The following is a 24,570-nucleotide window of genomic DNA, read 5'->3' on the forward strand; positions in this document are numbered from 1 at the left end:
GACTTGAACTAAAATTGGACTGTAGTAGATAGCAGAAAGTTGAGTGATTGGGTTAAGAGTGTCTACCGTTGGAAGTGGTTAGTGTCGAGTGAGTTGATTCCTACAATGGATTGTTACAAAGCAAAGCTCTTCAGCTGGCTGTGTGGGTGTTCCAAGCCCCTTATTAAAAATACTCTTGTGTCCCTGGTAGAGGAGAGACAGAGCTGTATTGTTACTGAGCAATTGCTGCCACCCACACTTCCAGCTGCAGAAACTCCAAACTGCTGTGTAGGTGACCCTTCCGGGCCTTGGAGAATTCCAGAGCATTCCCAGCCTTTGGAGAAAACATGACCGTAGTGGCCAATGTCCGCACAGTAAGATTCCACAGTGGAGGCTTGCTTTCTGACTGGAAATCTGTGAGTAATTAGACCTGTTTGACTCCTGCGTTAACAGTGAAGGGTTCTGATTCAGCACCACTATTGATGGTGGTGACTGTGTGTGGGTGACATACCATCATGTAGTAACTTCAGTATTTGTAAATACTTGTCAGGGCAGCCATGTCTTGATAGTATACACCAGAGAGCTTGGAGTCTATTGTATCAAAAGCTTTTGTCAAATCTATGAAAACCAAGTGCAAGGGTTGCCTTTGGTTGCCTTTCTGGCTTGCTGTACACATCATGACTCTGGTACCTGAAGATGGGTGAAGCCACACTGTGATTCAAGGAGTACTTCTTCAGACAACGGAAGGAGCTGTTTGACAAGGATACATGCAAGCACTTTGCCTGGTGTTGACAGGAGAGAGATGCCTCTATAATTACCTCAATCAGCATTGCCCCCTTCTTGAATATGGTCACAATTGATCCTTTTCCCACATCTTCAGGAGCAGGCTGTGCATCCCACCTGAGGATCCCACCAATGGATACCCCCTAAGGACAGTGGTTCCAACTTTTATTATGCCATACTATTAACCAGTTGGTCCATGGACCCCAGGTTGGAAACTGCTGCCTTAGGAGAACATCACACTCAACTCAAGTGATCACTACTGTACTGTATTATGCCACGGGGATTGGTGCTGGGACCCCTAAGGCTTGTCAAATAACCTTAGTGATCTGGATACAAATATAAGAGGAATTATTAGCAAGTTTCCAATTTGATACAAAAGTTGGTGGCGATGTTGTACGACAATGCAGAACTACACTAACCAGAATCAGAGTCAGGTTTATTATCACTGACATATGTGGTGAAATTTATTGTTTTGCTGTGGTACAGATCAATATATAAAAATTACTATAAATTACAATAAGAATATATAAAATTGCAAAAGAGCAAAATAGTGAGGTAGTGTTTATGGGTTCATTGTCCATTCAGAAATCTGATGGCGGAGGGGAAGAAGCTGTTGCTGAAACACGGGAGTGTGTGACTTCAGTCTGCTGTACCTTCTCCCTGATTGTGGTATTGAGAGTAGGGCATGTCCTGGGTGGTAGAATCCTTAACGGTGGATCCTGCCTTCTTGAGGCACTGCCTTTTGAAGATGTCCTTGATGGTGGGGTGGCCAATGTCTATGATGGAGCATTCACCAGACTGAATTGACATCTCATCCCTTCACACTGCACTAGAGGTCCACACTACATTATCTTGCTCACTGCTCTGATGCCAGAGCTAACCACATAGCTATTTGATTCAAAGATAAGATCACTTCAAACTGAGCTGCTCTGACCATTTTAATTTGTCGTACAGAATAGTACAAGATCATTAAATTCCATCTACCAGAAGCTAACAGAAGCTGTACATCTCCCAGGCTGTCCAGTAACTATCTCCTTCAATCATCCATTCTGCCCTCTCTCTCATGTTCATGCCCCATCCCAGCCAAAATAACTGGCCCCAGGTAGTCAAAGCCTCTTTGAATCCTACAACAATGGACACTGTCATAGAGTCATATAGCATGGAAATAGGCCCTTTGGCCCATCTGATCTGTGCTAACCTATGTTCCACCAACCTTTTATTGGTTATTTGGTCCATTATGGACTTCAAACTTTTTCAGATGATCTTTTGACTGTGGGGAATGGAAGGATAAGCAGACAAATGGGATAGGTTTAATTTGAGATTAAGGTTAACACAAAACTGTGCAAAGTCTCCGGCACACATATATAGCGAGGATGCATAAGACATTTGCACAGTACAGTATTTGTCAATGTGGAGTAGAGAGCAAGTTTATAAATCTGGCAGCAGCAAAGAATGTTGAGAATTGCCAGATGGAGCACCCTGGGAGATGTGTGACAGGTGGCCAGGGGTACCCGGTGGAGGGTGGCACTGGCGCAGTCACACCCGGCCCTGGGGTACCAGGCAAGGTCATTTGATACCAAACAATATGTGTATTGATCATCACAGAATGTCTTTCTGGTGCTTCCCGCTCCCTCCCCTCTCCCTTCCCCTTTTCCCAACCACGATTCCCCTCTTCCTACCCCCTTCCCTCTCTCAGTCCACAGTCCTGGTCCACAGTCTACGCAGTCCTGGGTAGGTCTGTAGTCTAGTGTAGTTGTTGTGTGTTTTTTTTCTCTGCGTTGTTGTTTATGTAGTTCAGTCTAGTTTTTGTACTGTGTCATGTAAAACCATGGTCCTGAAAAACATTGTCTCATTTTTGCTATATACTGTACCAGCAGTTATGGTCGAAATGACAATAAAGGTGACTTGACTTGACTTGAATAGACACCCATATCAGAATCAGGTAATCAGCACTCACATACATCATTAAATTTGTTTTTTATTTTGTGGCAATAGTACAGTGCAAAACATAAGATTACTACAGTACCGTGCTGTATTGTTCTACGTTCCTTAAAACTCCAGCCTCTTTAAAACTATTCTGGTATATTTTGCTGCCTCTGGAAATTAATTTAGTTGACACAGTCAATATCTATGTGATCGCCTCTCCACACAATGAAAGAAAAATAGAAGATTATAGGCTGCTAAGAGGGAAGGGTTAGATTAATCTTAGAGTAGGTTAAAAGCTGGGCACTACATAATAGGTTGAAGGCCTCAATGTGCTACACTGCAAAAACAGGAGTTTCTGCAAACACTGTAGAGGCTGAATCCTGATGGATGTCTTGGCCCAAAACATTGACTCTATTCCTCGCAATAGATGTTGCCTGGCCTGCTGAGTTACTCCAGCATTTTGTGTGTTACTGTGCTGTACTTTTCCATGTTCTACTCTCAGTGGCCACTTTATTAGGTACACCTGTACACCGGCTCATTAATGGAAATATCTAATCAGCCAATCATGCGGAAGCAACTCCATCCATAAAAGCATGCATAAAACAGGTTCAGTTGCTGTTCAGACCAAACATCAGAATGGAGAAGTAGTATGATCTAAGCGACTTTGACAATGGAATAACTGTTGGTGTCAGACAGGATGGCTTGAGTTGGGGTTTTCGCACACAACAGTCTCTAGAGTTTGCAGAAAATGGTGCGAAAAATGATGAAATGGCGGAGCACATGTGATGGGCCAAATGGCCTTATTCTGCTCCTGTTATCTTATGGTCTTATGGAAAATGGCTTGATAATGAGAGAGGTCAAAGGTGAATGGCCAGATTGGTTCAAGCTGACCGGAAGGTTCAGTAACTCATTACAACTGTGGTGTGCAGAAGATTATTTCTAAATATACGTGTCGAACCTTGAAGCTGATGGGCTACAGCAGCGGAAGACAACAAACATACACTCAATGGCTACTTGGTAAGATATAGCAGGTATGACAAGAGGTCACTGAATATATGACCTATATATGGCCATATTCACTGAATATGGCCTAGTAATCCACCAATTGGGAAGCCTTTTATTATCATACTCACATTTTCTACAGCACAAAAGATTTTTGTTTTTGCAAGTTTTAAAAGCATTGATGTCATTCATGTGTTAATTCTGGAAGAGCAGAGGGAATAATAAGGGGAAGAGGATCAGGCTTAGTGTGAAAAAAATCATCAGATCAACTGTGGTCTCTGGAAAGAGGCACCACACATAGTCTTCAGGCCAATGTTTAAATATATAAATGCCTCGGTTTTGCTTTCTGGTGGCAAACGCATTCCTTTCAAATAAAACACAGTGTTTTTCATGGTTTCCCTTCAGCAGTCTGATTTCAGAGCAAAGGTTACAAACTGCAAATCAGCAGAACTTATTTATACACCACACAAACAACTGAGAAAGCCGCACAGAATAGCAATCTAGCCCTTAGTTCCAGCCCGCGTTAGAATTCCACTAATCCTCTTTAAGTAAAGAAAGATTAGCTTTATTTGTCAAATATACTTCAAAACGTACAGTGAAATGCAGTTTGCGTCAAGGACCAACACAGCCCAAGGATGTCCTGGGGACTGCTGTGCTACCGTGCAGCCTACCCGTGTCCTTCCAACAAACACATCTTTCTGTTCGGTGCTCCCTTGTACTTAGGCATTTTCCACTAGAATGCATATCTGCCTGTCTGTTTCAATTACTCTTCATAAGAGCAAGTTCAGCATTCTCACCACTTTCCAGAGATAAAATGATCTCCGCTCAGAATTTACTTGCGGTTCTCACATGATGACAACTTTTCATTTTGACCCTGAACCCTGGAAAGTTTTTCTTCAAGTCCTAGGTAACAAAACTCTTTCACAATTGAGGTGGTCACCTCTCACTTTTCTATTGTCTAAGGAATAGAGCTACAGGCAGTTCAGGTTTCGAGGTTTGGAAACTTCATTGCAAGGTTTTACTTCCACTGCTTCCAATGTACAAGGCTGGAAGACTGTGGAAGTGTGGTTTACACAGTCACCCATGCAATTAAAGCACTTGCCAAGCCTGCAGGCTGTGACAGATGCCCGTCATGCTCCCACTTCTGGGCCAGAAGGTCCCTTTTCACAGTGAAGGACAGTTACCACCTGAGGTGCATCTTCTACCTGTTGGTTCTCACAAGGCAAGGTCAGTAACTACAGCAACAGTAACTTAATGTGAAACGCCTTTTGCACTGAAATAAAACTCAACAGCTAGCCGTGCGGAGTGTTTCACAGCTCTGGGACTGTATTCGTTGGGAGTTTAGAGAACTGAGCGGCCTAGACAGTGTGATCATGGAGAGGACGTTGCCTATGGTGGGGGAGCCAGAAGGCACAGCCTCAGAACAGAGGGACGTCCATTTAGAACTGAGATGACGAGGAATTTCTTTAGTCAGAGGGCGGTGAATTTGTGGGATTCATTGCCACAAATGGCTGTAAAGGCCAGGTTATTGGGTAAATTTAAAGCAGATGTCAGTAGGTTCTTGATTATTTACTTATTTATTGAGATCAATGTGAAATATGCCCTTCTGTCCCATTAAGCCTTGAACTGAACCCAACTCCTTCGAGGCAGACATGGACACCAACCACTCAGGTTATGCTTTGTGCCGCATATATAGAGGCAAGAATGCCCCGTTTCACAGTTCAGAGGAACGGTCCTAAACACACATATCTCTTTCTCTCTCTCCCTCTCCCTCCTCCTTTCCTTGCTCCTCTCCATCCTCTCTACCCCTCTCCATCCTCCTCTCCCTCTCTCCCTCCTGGTGCTGGGATCTGGCACAACACACAATCTGGAAGAACTCAATGGGTCAAGCAGAGTCTGCAGTGGGGAGAGGAGCTGTTGAGGACTCAGGTTAAGTCAGGACATCTCGACCAGAAGGAAGGATTTTCATTTCTGCAACACCACTCACATCCTTGGAATATTTCAAATTTCCCACAGCCGAGCCCTTCGGCCCACAATGCTGTGCTGACCTATCAACCTACTCCGAGATCGATCTAACTCTTCCCTCCCACATCACCCTCCAGTCTTCTTGCTTCCATGTGTCTATCAGAGAGTCTCTTAAATGCCCTGAATGTACTTGCCTCTAGTACACCTCTGGCAACACATTCCAATTACCCACCCCTCTGTGTAAATTCCTACCTCTGACACCCCCTATACTTCCCTCCCCTCACCTTAAAAGGATGCCTTCTAGTATTAGTTATTGCTGCCTTGGGGAAAAAAGGCTCCGCAATGCCTCGTATAACCTTTATCTCCTCTCATCCTCCTTCACTGGCTACCCACTCTATCTACAGTATATCTTTATCAAGTCATTTTCCATCCTCTTTCACTCAAAAGAGAAAAGCCCTAGTTCACTCAATCTACCTTCAAATGACATGTTCCAGGCAGCATCCTGGTAAATCTCTTCTGCACTCTCTCTAAAGCTTTCACTTCCGCCCTAAAATGAGATGTGCTGAATTGAACACAAAAACTCCAAGTGTGGTCCAGCCAGGGTTTTATAGAGCTGCAACATTACTTCACGGCTCTTAAACTCAATCCCATGACTCATGAAGGACAACACACTATCATCTTCTTAACTACCCTTGCCATTCCCCTTTTGCATTATTTATTTATTATTGTAATTTATATAAGTTCTTCCACATCTCACGCTGTACTACTGCCATACATCAGTGATAATAAAACCGATTCTGGCAAGAGGAACAGGGGCTGAGGTCTATGCAAGGATTGCAGGGACCGGGGGATTGTTCTCAATGGTGAATAGGAGGTGGAATGCCACAATCGGTGACAGCAGGACTGAAGGTGGGGAAAGATGCCATTCACAGGATTGATATGGGTAACAGGGTCATGAAGAGGTTACATTGGTTGGGGCATCTTTGTTCTAATGGACCAGTTATGCCAAACGGTCAGTTTGTCACAAATGGTAAGCAGAAGGGTTGGACATACTCTTCACCTCCTTGCCCTTGCCTCTTGTCAGATTTTGCTACATGCAATGAGGGAGGTCCCCAGTTGAAAATTCGAAGTAAATTTTATTGTACATATATGTCACATTATATAACACTGAGATTCATTTTCTTGTGAGAAAACTCAGCAAGTCTATAGAATAATAACTATAATAGAATCAATGAAAAATTGCCCAACTAGGGCATTCAACCAGAGTGCAGAAGACAACTGTGCAAATACAAAAAGAAGAAACAATAATAATAAATAAATAAACAAACAATAAATATCGAGCAGATAGGATGAAGAGTCCTTGAAAGTTGAGCTCATTGGTTGTGGGATCATTTCAATGATGGGTCCAGTATAGGTCTCTTTATGCAAGCACCCTTCCCCAGTACATTGTGGTCGAATGTGTTACATACAGCAAGGCTGTGCAACAGTGAACAGATAAGTCAGTCGGTTCACTGACTACCCAACCACCTGTCCTTTCTGTGGCTAGCAGGAGTCAGTGCACAATGTGTATATGGAGTGTGAGAGGTTGCAGCCTCTATTTCAATACCTCAGAATCCTCAGGTTCTGGATACACTTCAGGCCCATGCTCCTGATCTGTGGTCATGCAGTACGAAGGAGAGGTCTGCTTGGGGGATCTCCTGGACCTAGCTAAACTGGCCATTCAGGAGCCCACATGGCAGGCAGTTGGAGGCTGTGCTCTCTGCTCTGGGGTTCCATACTTGCCCGGTTGTCCTTGGAGAAGGAGCACACAATCTCTATGTGCACAATGGGGGATTTCTGATAACAGTGGGCCCATCCTATTGTGGACTCAAATGTGTTGTAGACAGTAATAATTTTACTTTAATTTGAGACTGTGAATAGTTTATGAAAACAAGATTATTGTATGGTGCTTTGTTAACCTTTTGTAAAAGCTTTAGAGCAGTGGGTTCAGTGTGTAACTGTGGAAATAATTATGTGTTACCATCAGGAAGGAGGTACAGGAGCCGGAAGACACACACACACACACACACACACACAACATTTTGGGAACAGCTTATTCCCCTCCATCATCAGATTTTGAAATGGACAATGAATATTACCTCACTATTTTTGCTCTCTTTTTTCATTACTTATTTGTTTTATTTTTAATATATATTTCTTACTGTAATTTATACTTTGCATATTGTACCATACTGCTGCCACAAAACAACAAATTTCATGGTGTACAGTATGTTAGTTATAATAAACCTGATTCTGATTACAAATTAAATCCATCAAACATGAGCTATATGAAATGCAGCAAATATTTTGCAGGGAGTAGGTTCGAACATGCAAAGTGAGAATGTCCAAATAACCTGCTTTAGTGAAGTTAATTTAGACCATAAGACTTCGGAGCAGACTTATGTCATTCAGCCCATCGAGTCTGCTCTGCCGTTCCATCATGGCTGATTTATTATCCCTCTCTATCTCATTCTCTTGCCATTTGGAAACTGATTAGCAGGATATCAGGAAAAATCCTGCTACTCTTCCTTGGGATACAACTCTACTCCCTCTGCTTGAGAAGGAAGACATGCTAGCAGCTATATTTCATTAGGAGTTTGAGGAGATTTGTTATGTCATCAAAGACTCTAGCAAATGCCCATAGAAGTAGTGCAGAGAACATTCTGACTGGCTGCACCACCGTCTAGTATGGAGGCACCAATGCACAGGATTGCCAACTCGGCCAGCTTTGTCATGGGCACTAACCTTCCCACCATCCTGAACATCTTCAAAACGTGATGCTTTACAAAGGTAGCATTCAGTAAGAACAATACTCACCATCCAGGACATGCCCTCTTCTCTGTACTACAGCCTGTAGATACGCACACTTAATGTTTCAAGAGCAGTCTCTTACCCTCTGCCATCAGATTTCTGAATAGTCCATGAACACTTCCTCACCTTTTGCTCTTTTTTTGCACTACTTATTTATATTTTTTTATATTCTTATCGCAACTTCTAGTAATCATTTATGTATTCCACTGCTGCAAAACAATAAATTTCCTATGTCAGTGATAATAAACCTGATTCTAATTCATTGACTCAAGATCATCACAGATAGTGTTAGCCCAGGTTTTGACCTCAAAGTCTCACAGGTAGATTTAATCCAGAACTTTTCAACACAGCCACAGGGTCTAATCTGTTAAACTGTGCTATTTGACAGTGGTGCATCCAACACTCACAGAGATGCAGTGTGCATTGGGTATGGAAAAGCAAGATTCCAACCAAAGCCATACACAACTCAAAGCTCAGCCCAAACCTTAGGGATCTTTCCATCCTCGCATTCCCGGATCTGCTGAAAAGATCCAGGCAAGATCACTTTTCCAATACACTTCTGATCACTCGGAAGATATCTAGTTCAGGTGGTCGATGATTGCAAGGTAAATAAGTCATCACTTAATTGTGATGTAAACAAACACGCAGACCTCAATCTTATTTATGAACCAATGAGGCCAAAATTCCTGCACAAAGTTCGCCACACACAGCCAATCAACAATGAGATCTCCTCCCCATATCACACTTGACTTTCCAACATGACATCCAATCACTTGATTGATGAGTATATAAAGTCCAAACACTTGGATGACACACCGTAGTCAACAGCGCACTGACAATGTTACCTTACTTGGTGACAAAACGTTTGCAAGTAAGTTGCTAAGATTGATGAACAACTCAATCCAACGCTTTGGATTGCCTGCAACTGGTTAACCAAGTAGTTTAGTGAAATCACTTTTTATCATTGCCAAACCCATAATCTGTCAGGAGACATTGCCTGCTTGAAAACAGAAAGCAGTTCTATGTGGCTGTGGGACAATTTATCAAAAAGCAAAGAACAGATTGGCTTACTGTTACTTCTACAGAATGCAATCCTTTAGGATGGAAGTATATAATTTTGCTGATAACCTATGATGGGATTTATTTTTTTCTACACTTCCTCGGTCTTTCCAAACACAGCATTTTCCCACAGATGGACAAAATTCTTTTCCAAAGAGAGGCAGCACACAACACACACTCACACTCTCAGAATCAGAATCAGGTTTAATACCACTAGCATATGTGCTGTTTTGCTGCAGCAGAACATTGCAATACATAATTATATATATATATATATATTACACTATATAATTAAGTAGTGCAAAAAAGGAAAATAGTGAGGTAGAGTATATGTGTTCATTGTCCATTCGGAAATCAGATAGCGGAGGGGAAGAAGCTGTTCCTAAAACGTTGAATGTATGTTTTCAGCCTCCTGATGGTAGTAATAAGAGAAGGCGGCAAGTCCTGGGTGATGGGGGTCCTTACTGACGGCTACCATACAACATCTGTGTAGCCCTCTGTAAATTGCAAATTCAGTGCAATCCTTACCAAATAAGATTTCTCGCGAGTCTTACATTGGTAGCAAAGGCTGAAATAGGCTGAAAAGATGTTCTCACTGGGAATCTACCCGGCTCTCAGATCAGCCTCTCTTCCGTGCTGTCTCATAGAGTGACTGTGCCCTCTAGCGTTGAGCAGCGAGGAAGAACATGACAGACCAGACCGGCTGCTCTCCATCCCTCGCTCAACGCACCCTGCAGAACTAAGCCACTGCCAATATCGAGGCCCAATGGGCACAACCCGACTATTCGACCAGAGAAGGCATCTCCCCCTCCAAAACTACTCCACAATCTGAAAACTCTCTCCGACACCACCGACCATTCAGAACACCATCGTAAGTTTGTTCGGCCTATTCTATTCCGGCTAGCTCTATAGATGCAACCCGCTTGGTCCCCTTTCCCCTGTTCAGTCTGTGAGTTCCGCCTCGGCGTCAATCATCCACACTGATTCAGCCTGGAGTTAGTTTCCTCTAAACAACCCAAAGACGATGTAAAAGTCTGGAAAGGAGTCCTCATTTATTTCTTCAACCAATCATCTATTTGAAAGAAAGTGATATCTGTAAACTCGTATGGATGGAACTGTGGGACACTGAAGGCAAGCACTGTTAATCGGATATTTTAACCTGGTCTTTGCTGAGTGTTAAACAGGTTTTAAAGGAGGCTTTTACAGCGCAGCGGTAGCGTGTAGTAACAACTGCAGAGAGAGAGAGGATGGAGTGAGATAGGAGGGCAGAGAGGGGGAGAAGGGAGGGAGAGGGAGCGGGGAAGGGGAGAGAGGAAGGGGAGAGGGCGAGAGGGACGAAGGAAAGGGGGAAGGAGGGAAGAGGAAAGAAGAGAGGGGGAAGGGGAGGGAGAAAAGGGAGGGGGAGACTGCTTCCAATTTAATGTACAATAGAGAAGTTGTTCCATTTTACAGAGACTTCCATCTGCCCCCACCCCCAACCCTCCCGGGTTCCAACAATCAACGCTCTGTTTGATTGCGAATGTGGTCACAACCGTCGCAACTGAATTTTACTCTCCTGGTTCCGTAATTCCGTCACACATAACGGAGCGCGGAATAAACACCAGCCCGTCCCCGCACTCTCTCAACCATCCAGACCGATTGTAGTTGTGTTAATGCATTACTAGCTCGACTGGAACACAATCCTTCGATTCTCAATTCTGGTCTGAGGATTCCTCAACTGGTCTGAGCACACTGACCGTCTGTCTCGCACCCTCACTCCCCCGGCCGCTCGCTTAACGCTCCCTCTCCCCCCATTCCCCGCACTCGTCTCTCTCCCTGTCTCAAATTTCGCGCACACGCAGTATTTCAAGCGCTTTATTTCCAGTACCGTCTCGTACACTTCGTTGTATTTTACACATCTCTGTTATTCCCCGCCACATAAGAGTCGGAGCAATCGCAGAGACGCGATCAACCCTTTCACAGAGTGGGTTTTACCTGCACGCAATACACTGACAATCTCCGCTGCTCTATTATTTCACTCCGTTCCCCTGCGCTACTTTGCCGCTCTTTAATGTACTAGCGCGTTATGACACTGCAGTTCAGATCTGAAATTGGCGTTTAAACCTCGGTTGAATCCGGACAAACCGCGGGAGGGTCCATCAAGTTATTAAGAGACTGCAGCTAATATTTCACGGGAGAAGGAAGGGGTGCCGGAGTGGGGTAGTAATTAACGACACTGCAATCTTAGCGTTCTAGAAGATATATCGATTCACTTCACAATCGATTCCAGATGGAATTAACGAGTAAAACTGCGCTCCCGCAAAAGATACATCCAATAGATATTTACCAAGAACGTAATTAATTCCGGACACGCCGGTTTTCAAACTTCCCTTTAAGAATGGTTGCAATCTTTTGAGGTGATGAACGTGTCTTTTCTGCCATGAAATACCCCAGGCATTTCAATGCAATTGAATGTGGAACCCGGGGTCGCAGCGACACGCTTAGCCCGCCTGCTAAATATTCAGAAATGGTCGCGGATTGATTAATCACGGCGTGAAATTGTAGAGAAAATAACATGTCAATTGGCTTTTAAATACAAACATACAATCACATCGTGTTCGTGGTCCTGTTCCAGTCACTTGGACTGTTAAGTATTCAGTGAGAGGTGATGGGGGCATGAGATGGCGGGGGGGGGGGGTGGTAGAGAGAAAGGATTTTTAAATCACCATCGAGGCACAAAATACTTTCAAAACACAGGCACGCGTTCAATATTAATAAAGACATTGCAAAATCGCTTGAGTATGACCCAGGATGAGAAGGACACACACGAAATTGTCGAGAAAAATGCAGTCTTACCTTAGAGAGCGATCGGGTCAGTTTGTCGCTTACAGTTGGATGTATAAAGAGTCGCCAGCTTCTCATTAACTACACGGGATGCTTTCTCTCTCTCTCTCTCTGGCGCTCGCTCTCTCCCCTCTCTCTCTCTCTCCTTCTCCCCTTCCCTCTCCCTGGATGTATGCTGGAATGTGTTCACGGGAAGCAGGAGAGGCGATACACTCTCTATTGTGTGTATGTGTGTGTGTCTGGGTGTGTGCGTGTATGTGTGTATGTTTCCCTCGTTAAAAAATCCTCCAGCAACAATTGCCTCCGTGACACACTTCAACGCAAAGGGTTGTGGAGAGAGAGGGAGGGATAGAGTGAGAGGGTAGCTTGAAAAATGGGCGGTCCAAAAATATTCTCCCCTCCCACAAACTATTTTCTGGGGAGAAACCTAACATCAAGAAGATAATGCCGAGAGATTACAGCGCACCGCTGACCCCACTAACCTCGCTTTGTACCCGACTGGCAGCTTCTCTCTCTCTCTCTCATCTATCTCCCTCAAATTGGTTTCAACAGTCAGAGCCAATGAAAGGATGTTTTCCCCTCTCTCTCTCTCTTTCTCTCCTGGGAGTCTGCACTCCAAAAGGATGCGAGAGAAGAAGAGAGCGGCTTTAAATTTACACATACACACATGCATGCGGCAAAACAGATTGGAACAGAGATGGTCTTTAGGGATAAGGACTCAGAAAACAGATAAAACCTGCCCCCACCCCCGCCGCCTCCCCAATAAAAAGACAGAGCCCTCAGCCGCACAACCTGACGTTTGCTTGACAAGGCAATTCTCTACAGTTTCAATTGAAATCCAGCTCTGTTTCTCTCTCTCTTTCTCTCTCTCTCTCTCTCTCTCTCTCTCTCTCTCTCTCTCTCTCTCTCTCTCTCTCTCTCTCTCTCCCTCCCTCCCTCTCCCTCTCCCTCTCCCTCTCTCTCTCCCTCCCTCCCTCCCTCCGTCTCTCACCATCTCTGTGTCTGGCTCTTTCTATCCCCCCCCACCTTATCTCTTTCTCTGTCTCTCCCTCTTTCTGTCTCTCCGTGTCTCTCTCTCTCTCTCTGCCTGACTGTCTCGTCATCTCCCTCCCTCTCCCTTCCCCTCCCTTCCTCTCTCTCATTCACTGTTCGCCTCAGTTCATGGCTGATTTTTGTTGGAGGGGAGAAACTCTGAAATTAAATCCGCAACTAGGGACTTTCCGTCCAAGTTGCGAGGGTCTCTCTCTCTCCGTTCTCTCTCGCTGCCGGGACTGCTTGGCTCACCCGCAGATCGACACCGTGCCAATTTTGAACTTTATTCATCACCTCTCATTGCACCCCCCCCCACCGTACGAACAAAGGCACGGGCGCAAATCCAGATCGGTTCTGTTCTTGGTCGTCTCACGATTTCGGAGCTTTCCGAACAGGAAAACCCCGAGAGTTTATGCCCGAATCACCCCTCACATCCCAGCTCAAACCGAAGTTGTGTTGAGGGTGGGGGCTATTAGCTTCACACATCGGGGACTTACGCATCGAACAGGGAGAAATTAAATTCTTCCAAGAGAGTCTGTGGGTTTAAACTGAATTTCAAAAAATAAAATTAGTGAACTCTATTCTTCACTGCCTGGAAGTTCTCAATAGTTGCAGGCCTCTTATCTATGAAGAGGTGTGCTGGCATTGGAGAGGGTCCAGACGAATCGACAAGAATCACTCGGCAAAGGAAGAATGAACGGATTAGCGTACGAGGAGCATTTGATGTCTTTGGCTCTGCACTCGCTGGAGTTTAGAAGAATGAGTCAGATCTCATTGAAACCTATCTAATGTTAAAAGGCCTAGATAGAGCTGATGTGGAGAAGATGTTTCCTAGAGGGGTGAGTCTAGGACTAGAGGGCACAGCCTCAGAATAGAGGGATGTCTATTTAGAATGGAGGTGCGAAGCAATTTCTTTAGCCAGAGAGTGGTGAATCTGTGAAGAATCAAGTCATTGTCCATCTTGGGCACTAGCCTACAAAGTACCCAGGACATCATTAGGGAGCGGTGTCTCGGAAAGGCAGCGTCCATTATTAAGGACCTCCAGCACCTAGGGCATGACCTTTTCTCACTGTTACCATCAGGTCGGAGGTACAGAAGCCTGAAGGCACACACTCAGTGATTCAGGAACAGCTTCTTCCCCTTTGCCATCTGATTCCTAAATGGACATTGAATCTTTGGACACTACCTCACTTTTTTAATATACAATATTTCTGTTTTTGCACTTTTAAAAACATCTATTCAATACACATAATTTATTTACTTGTTTATTTGTTAGTATGTTTTATTTTATTTATTATTATTTTCTCTCTGCTAGATTATGTATTACATGGAACTGCTGCTGCTAAGTTAACAAATTTCACATCACATGCGGTGACAATAAACCTGATTCTGATTCTATATTCAAAGTGGAGGCTGATAAGTTATTGAATAGTCAGGGTGTCAAAGGTTTCAGGGAGAAGGCAGGAGAATGAGGTTGAGAGGGAAAATTGAATGACAGAGTGTATTTGATCGGCTGAATGGCCCTATTCTGCTCCTACTGTATATCTTATGATCAAATGGTCTGTGTATGCTGGTGGTAGTCTAGCCCCAATTCACTCAGTCTAGTTTCAAAGAAGCAGAAATTGCCTTCAACTTAATATTAGGACACCAAAGGCCATTGTCCATTGCTTTAACCGTGTCCATGGCCCATCCGTTCTACCTATCTCTCTGCTCACTTCCCCTGGATCAGGTTTACCGTCATTGACGTATGTCCTGAAATTTGTTTGGGCACCATTACAGCAAAACATTAAAATTACAAACATTTCAATAAGAAGATATAAAAATAAGTATGTATAAGAGAGTAAAATAATGAGACAGTGTTCATGAGCGGTTCAGAAATCCAACGGCAGAGAAAGATGTTACTCATACATTGAGTGTGGATCTCTAAGCTCAAGTATTGTAGCAATGAGAAGAGGGCCAACCCTGGACGATGGAAGCCCTTCATGTTGGATGCCATTTTGTTAGGGCCTTATGTCTTGAAGATTGCTGGGGAGGCTAGTGCCCATGCTGGAGCTAAGTAAAGTTACAATGCTGTAATAGGTGATCCAAAACCCTCTGCTGGTTGTGTCCTATTTGTCTCTGATATGCAAGACAGCATGGTGAGGTATGGAGAGCAAGCTGTTGCATATGTAGCCAGCTCCCCTTGTCCACACAGCTGATGAATCCAATAGAACGGCAGAGACTGTGCAGGAGTTGCCGGTCAGCATTGATCTCAATATAAGACTACCTTAGGAACTCCAGCTTCAGAATTTACTTCTGAAACCTTTCTCAGTGAGTGGGTATGGCTGCAAGACAGGTCTGTGATCAAAGTTTTCCTTCTCCTAGATGAGCTGCCGACCACAGCTGATGAGCCCCGTTTGCCCTGAGCTACTGGTTTTAATGTGCCAGTGACCCGCCTTTGCTTCTTCTGCTGTCAGTAGAAGTGGTTCCACTGGGCTTAGTAGCTAAGCCACAAGTAAAAATCAGGAGCTGGACTTGGTTGTCAGAGGCTATTTGAGACGCGTGTCATGGTAACAGATAGTCGGAGCCTATTCCCACTACCACCTCTGCCACCCCCATCCCCCAGTTATGACAACCTTCAGGAGTCAATGGTTACCTACTTATGGAATTATACAGTACTAAAACAGTTTCTGCAGCCCAATTCATCTGGGCCAATCGAGACGCCCATCTAACCCAATCCCATTTGCCATGTTTGGACTATAGTAGATTGAAAGCTCACTGCAATGTGGTTGGCCATAGGGCCCATAATTGCACTGTGTTGGGTGATGGCTCAAGTGCAGAGAGAGACACCGGAGCTGAATGAACAGTTCCCTGATGTCTCATTAGAACTGGACAGAACAAAAGGAAAATAATAAACACTAGGCCATCCAGGTGGCTAACTAAAATTCTTAAACTATAATCTAGCACCGTCACTGTGGCGTGGAGTATAATACTAAATAAACATTCCTTTGCAGCATCAATCTAAATTGTAATCGTCTTTTCCAGATCTAAGCAGTGAGTGTTGCTGTTGCTGAGCTTTGGTCAAGACCCTGCAAGACTGAAGTTAAAGTAGGAGAGATAAATGCAACTACATAGAAACCCTACTTGGCTGAAATATGCATTCTTATGAGCACGATTGCCAACTGCCTGCCTGTGAGGGCACCCAGACTCCGCGGCAGAGTCCAAGATTTTGACAGTACTTTGCTGAATTGTCCTATAGGGTGGCAGGGTGGAGATATGTCTCTACCAAAGGAGGTGTAAGGCGCCCCTTCCCTCCACTAGTCTGCAGGTCACCCTTGGACAAGGTTTAGCACCTGCTTAGCCCCCTCCCCGATGAGGGTCACGTGAAGACCTGGGGGCAGGTGGTGGATGGTCGTATGAGCAACTGGCGCATATCGTAAGTCCTGATTATCCAACCATTGATGCCAGGTAGACAATCTTCAACGGATATTGATAATGGCTAGTGTCACCCATTTTGTAAAGACGTTAGCCAAAATAAGGCAATAGCAAACCACTTCTATTGAAAAGAACAATCATGGCCATGGATAAGACCATGCTCACCCACGTCATAGGACACGGCACATATGATGATGCTGACGACTGTTCTGTGTTCTATTAATTTGTGGTCCATTGGTCCCTGTGTTCCCTCCTCGAGGAAGAATATACCTCAACATTATCTCCTTGAAATTTGTACAGAGAGAAGATAACGATGATGTTCTGCACTGTTTGAACTGGCGCTCACAGAAGGGAGAAGAATTTAGCCTGTCACTTTGGCATGAAGTGAGGTGCATCACCCATGGCTCCTGCTCAGAGATATAGTCACAGAGTGATCAGCACAGAAACGAGATCTTCAGCCCAAGGAAGCCACACTGAAGATTGAAGACTGGCTTGATTTGTCTCAAAAACATTGAAACATATAGTGAAATTTGCTGCTTGTGTCAAGAGTGTGCGGTGGGCAGGCCTTCAGTGATGCCACGTTTCCGGTGCCAATATAGCACGCCAACAACTCACTAACTTTAACATGTACATCTTTGTAACATGGGAAGAACCCGAAGGAAACCCCTGCTAACTATAAGGACTTACTTTATATTAGTTCTACACACACCCACATCCTCAACTCCCTGCAGAGTCTACCACCCAGCTACACACTAACAGGAATTCACTGCCCAATTAACCTGCCAACTTTCAGAACTTCAGAATCGTGAATAATCGCCAGAGAGCCTTTCATTTGGGTGTCAAATGAAATTCACACTTGAGTGGTGACCTGCCTAGCCCCATCTCACCCTGTCACTGGAAACAGTTCGTTCTCCTTCTGGGCACGGGCAGGGATTTAACCTTTCCCAGCATTTGGGAGGGCCACGTTTCACTTTCTGGGTCTGAGGTCTGAGTGCTGTGGCTGACACCTTATAAAGACAATGAATATCAACCATTTGTGGTTGCCGTAGGTTGACTAGTCGAGGTCTGAAATCAATTCCTCAAATTAACAGTAAAAATTACAGAACAATGTTATAAAAACATAAATGAACTCCTTGAGTTCCTTTAATTATTGGACTTTCACAAGCCTCTTCCAGGCCGTGTATTCTTTTCACCATTACCATGGCCAGAAAGTACAGGAGCCTTAGGTCCCACATCACAGGTTCGGGTAATCTTATTCAGAATCAGAATTCGGTTTAATATCTCTGGCATATATCATGAAATGTGTTAATTTTGTGGCAGCAATACAGTGCAATGCATGATAAATATAGAGAAAAAACATATTAGTTAGTATATGTATCTATATTAAATGGTTAAAATGAAATATGTAGTGCAAAAACAGAAATGAAAAAAGCAGTGAGGTTGTGTTCATGGGTTCAATGTCCATTCAGAAATCGGGGAAGAAGCTGTTTCTAAATCATTGAGTGTGGGCCTTCAGGCTTCTGCACCTCCTTCCTGATGGTAACAATGAGAAGAAGGCATTACCCTGTACCGTGTATCCATCTGGCTTCTGAAACAGCGTAGATAACTTCACTCACCACAACACGCAGACTTACATTTAAGGACTCTACAACTAATGCTCTCGGTATTATTTTTTATTCACGCAAATTGTCTTCATTTGCACATTGGTTATTTGTTGGTCTTTCTTTATATATAATTTCATTCCATAAATTTCCATTATTTCCTTTTCTCCCGTAAATACCTGCAAGAAAATTAATCTCAAGATAGTGTACTTCTTTGATAATAAATTTAACTTTGAGTATTTTCAATTATTTCAGGACCTCAAGGACGCAGAAGGTGAAGTGCTATATAAATGCATGTTCCTTGTACTCAGAGAAAGAGTCACCGAGGTGTAACACATTAATATAGGTGCAGTCTCATCAACGTTTTGTACGAGAGCAACATGGTGTCCCCAACTCCAATACTCAGGTTGGGTGACACTAGAGCTGGAGATCATAGGTTAAAGGTGAAAGGTGAAATATTTAATGGGAAGCTGAGGGGGAACTGCTTCACTCTGAGCATGGGACAAACGTGGAACAAGCAGAAGTGGTGAATTTGGGTTTGATTTCAACATTTAAGAGAGGTTTGGATAAGTTCATGGATGTACAGAGGGCTATGGTCCAGGTGTAGTTCAATGAGACTAGGCGGATTAATGGTTCAGCACAGACTAGATGGGCCGAAGGCTCTGTTTCTAAGCTCTATAATACTGAGAAAATGTGTCTACATCTGCGCTTGGGAACTGTTGAAGTAATGAAGAGTATTGCTTTGTTTTTTTCTTGAGAATTGCTTGTTTCCTGTATTGATTGAGCAGATGCCCTTAAGCTGCACTCATAGCTGAGTGGTATCAAAAACTTGCTCAAAGACTCAGAATTCTGATCAGTTCATGAACACTACCTCACTACTTTGCTCCCTTTTTGCACTGAGGCCTCCGTTGGTCAGGGTTGATGATAAATGTTGCATCCTAACTGTCTAAGTACACAAGCTAGGGCAGTACAATATAGAGAGCAAGTTGTTGCCCTTGCAGCAGTCTCCCCATCTTGATGAATCTAATGAACCCAAAGCAATGGCAGAGACCGATACAATTTGGCACCAGCAGCGTTGCAAGAATTGCCAGTCAGCATTGAACTCTACATAGGACTGCCTTGGGGGCTCCAGCTCCGGATTTTTGCCTTGGGGTTTATTTCCAAAGCCTTCCCTGTGAGTGGGTATAGCTGCAAGGCACTGGAGGCTTGAGATCAGAGTTTTCCTTCTCCTAGATGAGCTGCCAACCACGGCTGATGAGTCCCACCTGCCTGAAGCAACGAGTTTTAAGGAGCCAGTTGCCTGCCTTTGCCCCTTGTCAGTAGAAGCTGTTTCACTGGGCTGAGTAGCCAAGCCACATGTTAAGGCCTTGAGCTGAACTTAGATGTCAGAGGCTATTTGAGGTGCAAGCCTTTGGGAGCATTTAATAGGTAGTGGGAGCTTATCCCCATTACCACCCCTGGCTTTGACAACCTTAAGCAACCTGTGTACACTATTTAGTTATGCATTTTTAACATATTCTTTTTGTAAATTAGAGTAATTTTAATGCCATGCACTGTACTGCTGCAGCAATATGCCACATTTCACATGATGTCAGTGAGTCAGAGTCTCACCTCTACCGCCGAATCGGGCTGTGTGTTCCGCATTCCCTTTCTTTTGTGAGCTCCTGTTTGCGTTTTCCTGATGGAGAAGATTTAGAGTGGAATTTTGGCCTCCCATTCTATAAATGGGATACGTGCTAATTGCACACACATGTTAAAATGCACTTGCAAAGTTTTGATTTCACTAGTGGAGCCTAACACACAATCACCACCACGTACACTCCATGCAGCTGAGCAAAAATTCCTCTCTTGCTTTACAAGAAAGTTTTTTTTTAAAAAGCTGGACTACTTTTGAGGTAGACATCAGGAGGCAAGGCTAATAATAAAGTGAATTCTTTGAAGGGACAAGTATTTAGATTCAGGCAGCAGGCCCTAGTAATTCCGAAGAACCTCTTGGTGGGTTGCTGTAATGACATCCTGTCTCTAAGAAGGGCACTCAAGTTGTCCACATAATAGTAAGCCTTTTCCTTGATGTCAAAAGCCATTTGTATTGAAATGCAAACACATTACAACACACAGGAAGAGTTTGTGGACAGTGCATTTCTATAGGGAGTAATCGTGTGACTCACCTGATTAAAGCCATAGGATTCTTTACAACCTACTGTTAAGCACACAAGCTCTGTGGCTGCTGTTGTCCAGAGAGGTTGTTCTACCTAAGAACATAAAAAAACTGCTGCTGAGTGGACCTGTGGTGTGGCAGTGTTATAACTGCTCCCACTGCAATAAAGGGCTGAAATCAAGGACCCAATCTGTCCTGTCTGTTCTGTAACAGCCAGTGAATCCATGGACAGTGCCATTCCCCTCAGCTCTTTCATCACCTAGAAACTGTCCTGGATGTCCCAGAAATCAAAGTTCAAAGTAAATTTATTATCGAAGTACAGTATGTGTATCTCACTATATACGACGTTGAGATTCACTTCATTCACAGTCGAACATAGAAACACAATAGAGTCAATGAAAAACTACACATAAACAAAGACAAACAACCAATAAATCTCCCTGTCTTGGCAATAATCAGGGGAAGGATCACAAATCCAAATACAAATCCTATTTTCTTTCTGCTTATTTGTCAGCAAAATATTGAAGATGGTGAAAAGGTGAAACCTTGATTCTGATTTCAGTCATAGTGCTAAACATCACGGAAGCAGGCCCCTTGCCCCAACTGATTCATTCTGAACAAGTTGACCAACGAGCATTAGGCTCACATCCCTCCAAACTTTTCTATCCATGGACCAGTCTAAATGACTTTGAAATATCATTTAGGTGCTGCTTAGGTGCTGGAAGTGACCAGGCGGCAGTGTGGTGGCTATCGTAAAAGTATTTCAACGCCAGGGGTTTAATTCCTCCTCTTGAAGAGGTTGTGCGTTCTCATCACAATAATCTTATCGCTCCTCCGGTTTCCTCCCGCATTCTAAAGGCGTACAGGTTAGGGATAGTATGTTGTGGGCACAATATGAAGCACAGTGACGCTTGTGGGCTACTCTCAGCGCAGTCCTCGCTGATCTGATTTGATGCAAACCATGCATTTCATTGTGTTTCAATGATGTGACAAATGAAGCTAATCCTTAATCCTTAATCTTTAATTGTACCTGCCTAAACCACTTCCTGTGGCAGTCTGTTCCATGAACTCACCATCCTTGTGAAAAATTTGTCTCTCAGCTCCCCTTTAAATCTTTCCCTTCTCATCTTAAACTCATGCCCTCTGGTTTTAGACTCACCTACCCTGGGTACAAATGTCTGGTTATTCACCTTAACTTCTACACCTGTTGATTTTACACTGGCACCAGGCAGACAGTCTCCAAAGAATATTGGTAATGGCTGGGGTCACCCGTCTTGTAAAGACACTGGCCAGAAGAAGGCAATGACAAACCCCTTCTGGAGAAAAATTTACCAAGAACAGTCCTGGCCATGAGACCATGATCACCTTCATCAAGCCCATGGCACATAATGATGACGATTTAATTGTAATTTACAGTAATTTTTCTGCCTTTGTACTAAACTGTGCTGCAAAACACAATACAAGCCATTAAGAGAATCACCGGGTTCTCTTTCCAACTCCCACCCAATTTGTGACATTTACCAGGAAAGTTACAGACGAAGGGGCCAGAGCACTGTTGAGGATCCCTACCACGTATCCCACAATCCCTTTGACCCACCACCATCAGGAAGGAGGCACAGAAGCATCAGGACTGGGACTGCCCGACTGAGTAACAGCTTCCTGGTCAAGTTGTTATGCATGTACCCAAGATGAAATCCTAGGAATGTAGAAGACAATGGTGTGTTAATATATGTTAATGAGAGGTAGCTAAAGAGATGTAGATTAGAACTGTGTGAAACTAGACCAGGATTTTGCTATAAAAAATGCCGTGTCCAAGGATCGGTGGGCAATCAGCAACTAGCTCAATGACTGTCTCAGCTTTGATTTGCAAATTAAAGTTTAACCCTTCTTGAAGAATCTTCTGCGTCTCCTAGTCATTTGTGAGGCACAAAAAACCACGACATGACCCACCACCATCAGGAAGGAGGCACAGAAGCATCAGGACTAGGACTGCCCGACTGGGTAACAGCTTCTACCCGCAAGCTGTGAGACTAATGAATACCCTGCCACTACTGAGGTCTCATTACTAGAACAGCAAGCTGTTCACTGTTAAATGTAGCTGTGTTGCACACCAGATGCATTTTGAATGGCATTTTATGAACTTATTCGTGGTAATTATTTTTTAATTGAGTCCTGAAGAAGGGTCTCTGCCTGAAACATTTGCTATATTCCACAGGTGCAGCCTGATCTGTTGAGTTCCTCTCACATTGGTGTGTCTTGCATTGCATTTCCAGCATGTACAGAATTCATGCGCTCTGTGTGAAATATATTTTGTGGGAGCACCATGGTCTGGAGGAATGTTATTTCATTTGGTTCTATGTATGTACAGTCAGATGACAATCAAACTTCAAAGTTTAAATTAAACTTTATTATCAAAGTACATAAATATACATCACCATCTGATCTAGCTATTGTTCACGATTGCACTTAATGAAAAAAATATGCAACATTGAGGTTTGTTTTCTTGCAGGAATTCACAGTAAACAACAGAAACATAATAGAATCAATGAAAGACTGCACCCAACAGGATGGATAAACCAGCAATGTGCAAAAGAACTTGAACTTGAAAACAACAAATGCATCTGTGATAATAAACATGATACTGATTCTTGGTAAATTGGTAATTTGATAAATTGTTTTATTATTGTCACATGTACTGAGCTGTACTAAAAAAAGTTCTCTTGCATCTTTCTTACACAGATCAATCACAGATGTTGGAAATCCAGAGCAACATACCCAAATTGCTGAAGGAACTCAGCAGGTCAGGCAGCATCTATGGAGAGGAATAAAGAGTTGACATTTTGGGCTGAGACCCTTCATCAGTCCCATATTGTGCTGTTCTGCTTAATGTATGGTGCTATCATCTACGAGTTTATGTTCATGGTCTTCTGCTGCTGTAGCCCATCCACTTCAAGGTTCGAAGAGTTGTGCATTCAGAGATGTTGCCCACAGAACTGTTGTTCACTGGATTTTTTTTGGTTTTCACACCATTCTCTGTAAACTCTAGAAACTGTTGTTTGTGAAAATCCCAAGAGATCGGCAGTTTCTGAGAAACTCAAACCACCCTGTCTGGCACCAACAATCATTCCACGGTCAAGGTCACCGACAGCACATTTCAAAGTACAAAGTACAGTTATTATCAAAGTATGTATACATTATACAACCTTGAGATCCGTCCCCTTATTACAGGCAGCCACAAAACAAATAAACCCAAAAGAACCCATTAAAAATAGACTATCAAACACCCAATGTGGAGGAAGGAAAAAAACAAATTATTCAAAGAACAAATGCAAGCAAATAGCGTTCCGAGATAAAGTGCACGAAGTGACTCTTGTCACAGACCCTTAGTTCAGTGCAGAGCAGAGCAGCAAACTGAACCAGCTCAACCCTCACCTCAGGCCCCAACACCCTGACCTTTTCAATCTAGGCCTGCATTGAAATCATCATTCAAACACTGGGTTCACTCACCTCGTTATGCTCTGGGGCCTGGACCTTGCTGCCTCAATTCCAGCATGTATTCGACCTTTCCAATTCAACCCAGCCTGGCGCTTAAATCATCATCCAAACATTGAATTCAGTCACTTTGGTACGTTCTAGGGCCTGGACCCTTCCCCCTCGATTCTGCATGTATCCAACCTTTCAAATTGTGCCTGGCGCTTAAATCGATCGAAACTTGGAAATTCCTTGTATTCGGCAACAAACCCGCTGCCTCACTTCAAATCGCCTGCAAGTCCGAAGGGAAGCTACGGGCTATTGTTTGCGCTGATTGTTTGCCAGAAAAAGTGTGATTAACAAAGTAATTAGTTGTTTTCTTTCAGCCACCAGCCAGAAGCCGCTGAGGTTCACCAGCACCATTGTAAACATTCTGACGCTTGGTCTGGACAACATTTGAACCCCTTGACCATGTCTGCATGCTTTTATGCACTGAATTGCTGCTAC

At 43.7% G+C, this 24,570-nt stretch overlaps 1 protein-coding gene and 1 long non-coding RNA gene across 4 annotated transcripts in view; one reads left to right on the forward strand and one right to left on the reverse strand.

The window, feature by feature from the left end:
- LOC132407041 (cadherin-11-like) overlaps nucleotides 1-12,994 on the reverse strand; it is a 251,172-nt gene extending 238,178 nt beyond the window's left edge. For 2 of the 3 annotated variants that reach the window (XM_059993279.1, XM_059993280.1), the window contains exon 1: nucleotides 12,400-12,992. The gene's annotated coding sequence lies outside the window, so the exon portion shown is untranslated. Of the gene's footprint in view, nucleotides 1-12,399 lie in introns of all 3 variants that reach the window. The other variant, XM_059993281.1, reaches the window with a different exon arrangement.
- On the forward strand, nucleotides 10,271-24,093 carry LOC132407042 (uncharacterized). The gene is made up of 3 exons (XR_009516359.1): nucleotides 10,271-10,435; nucleotides 23,102-23,243; nucleotides 23,332-24,093. It is a non-coding gene; the product is annotated as an uncharacterized LOC132407042 (long non-coding RNA).
- Nucleotides 24,094-24,570: the final 477 nt, after the last annotated feature.

Source organism: Hypanus sabinus, chromosome 17, assembly GCF_030144855.1.
Source record: "Hypanus sabinus isolate sHypSab1 chromosome 17, sHypSab1.hap1, whole genome shotgun sequence".
In the NCBI taxonomy this organism is placed as follows: Eukaryota; Metazoa; Chordata; class Chondrichthyes; order Myliobatiformes; family Dasyatidae; genus Hypanus; species Hypanus sabinus.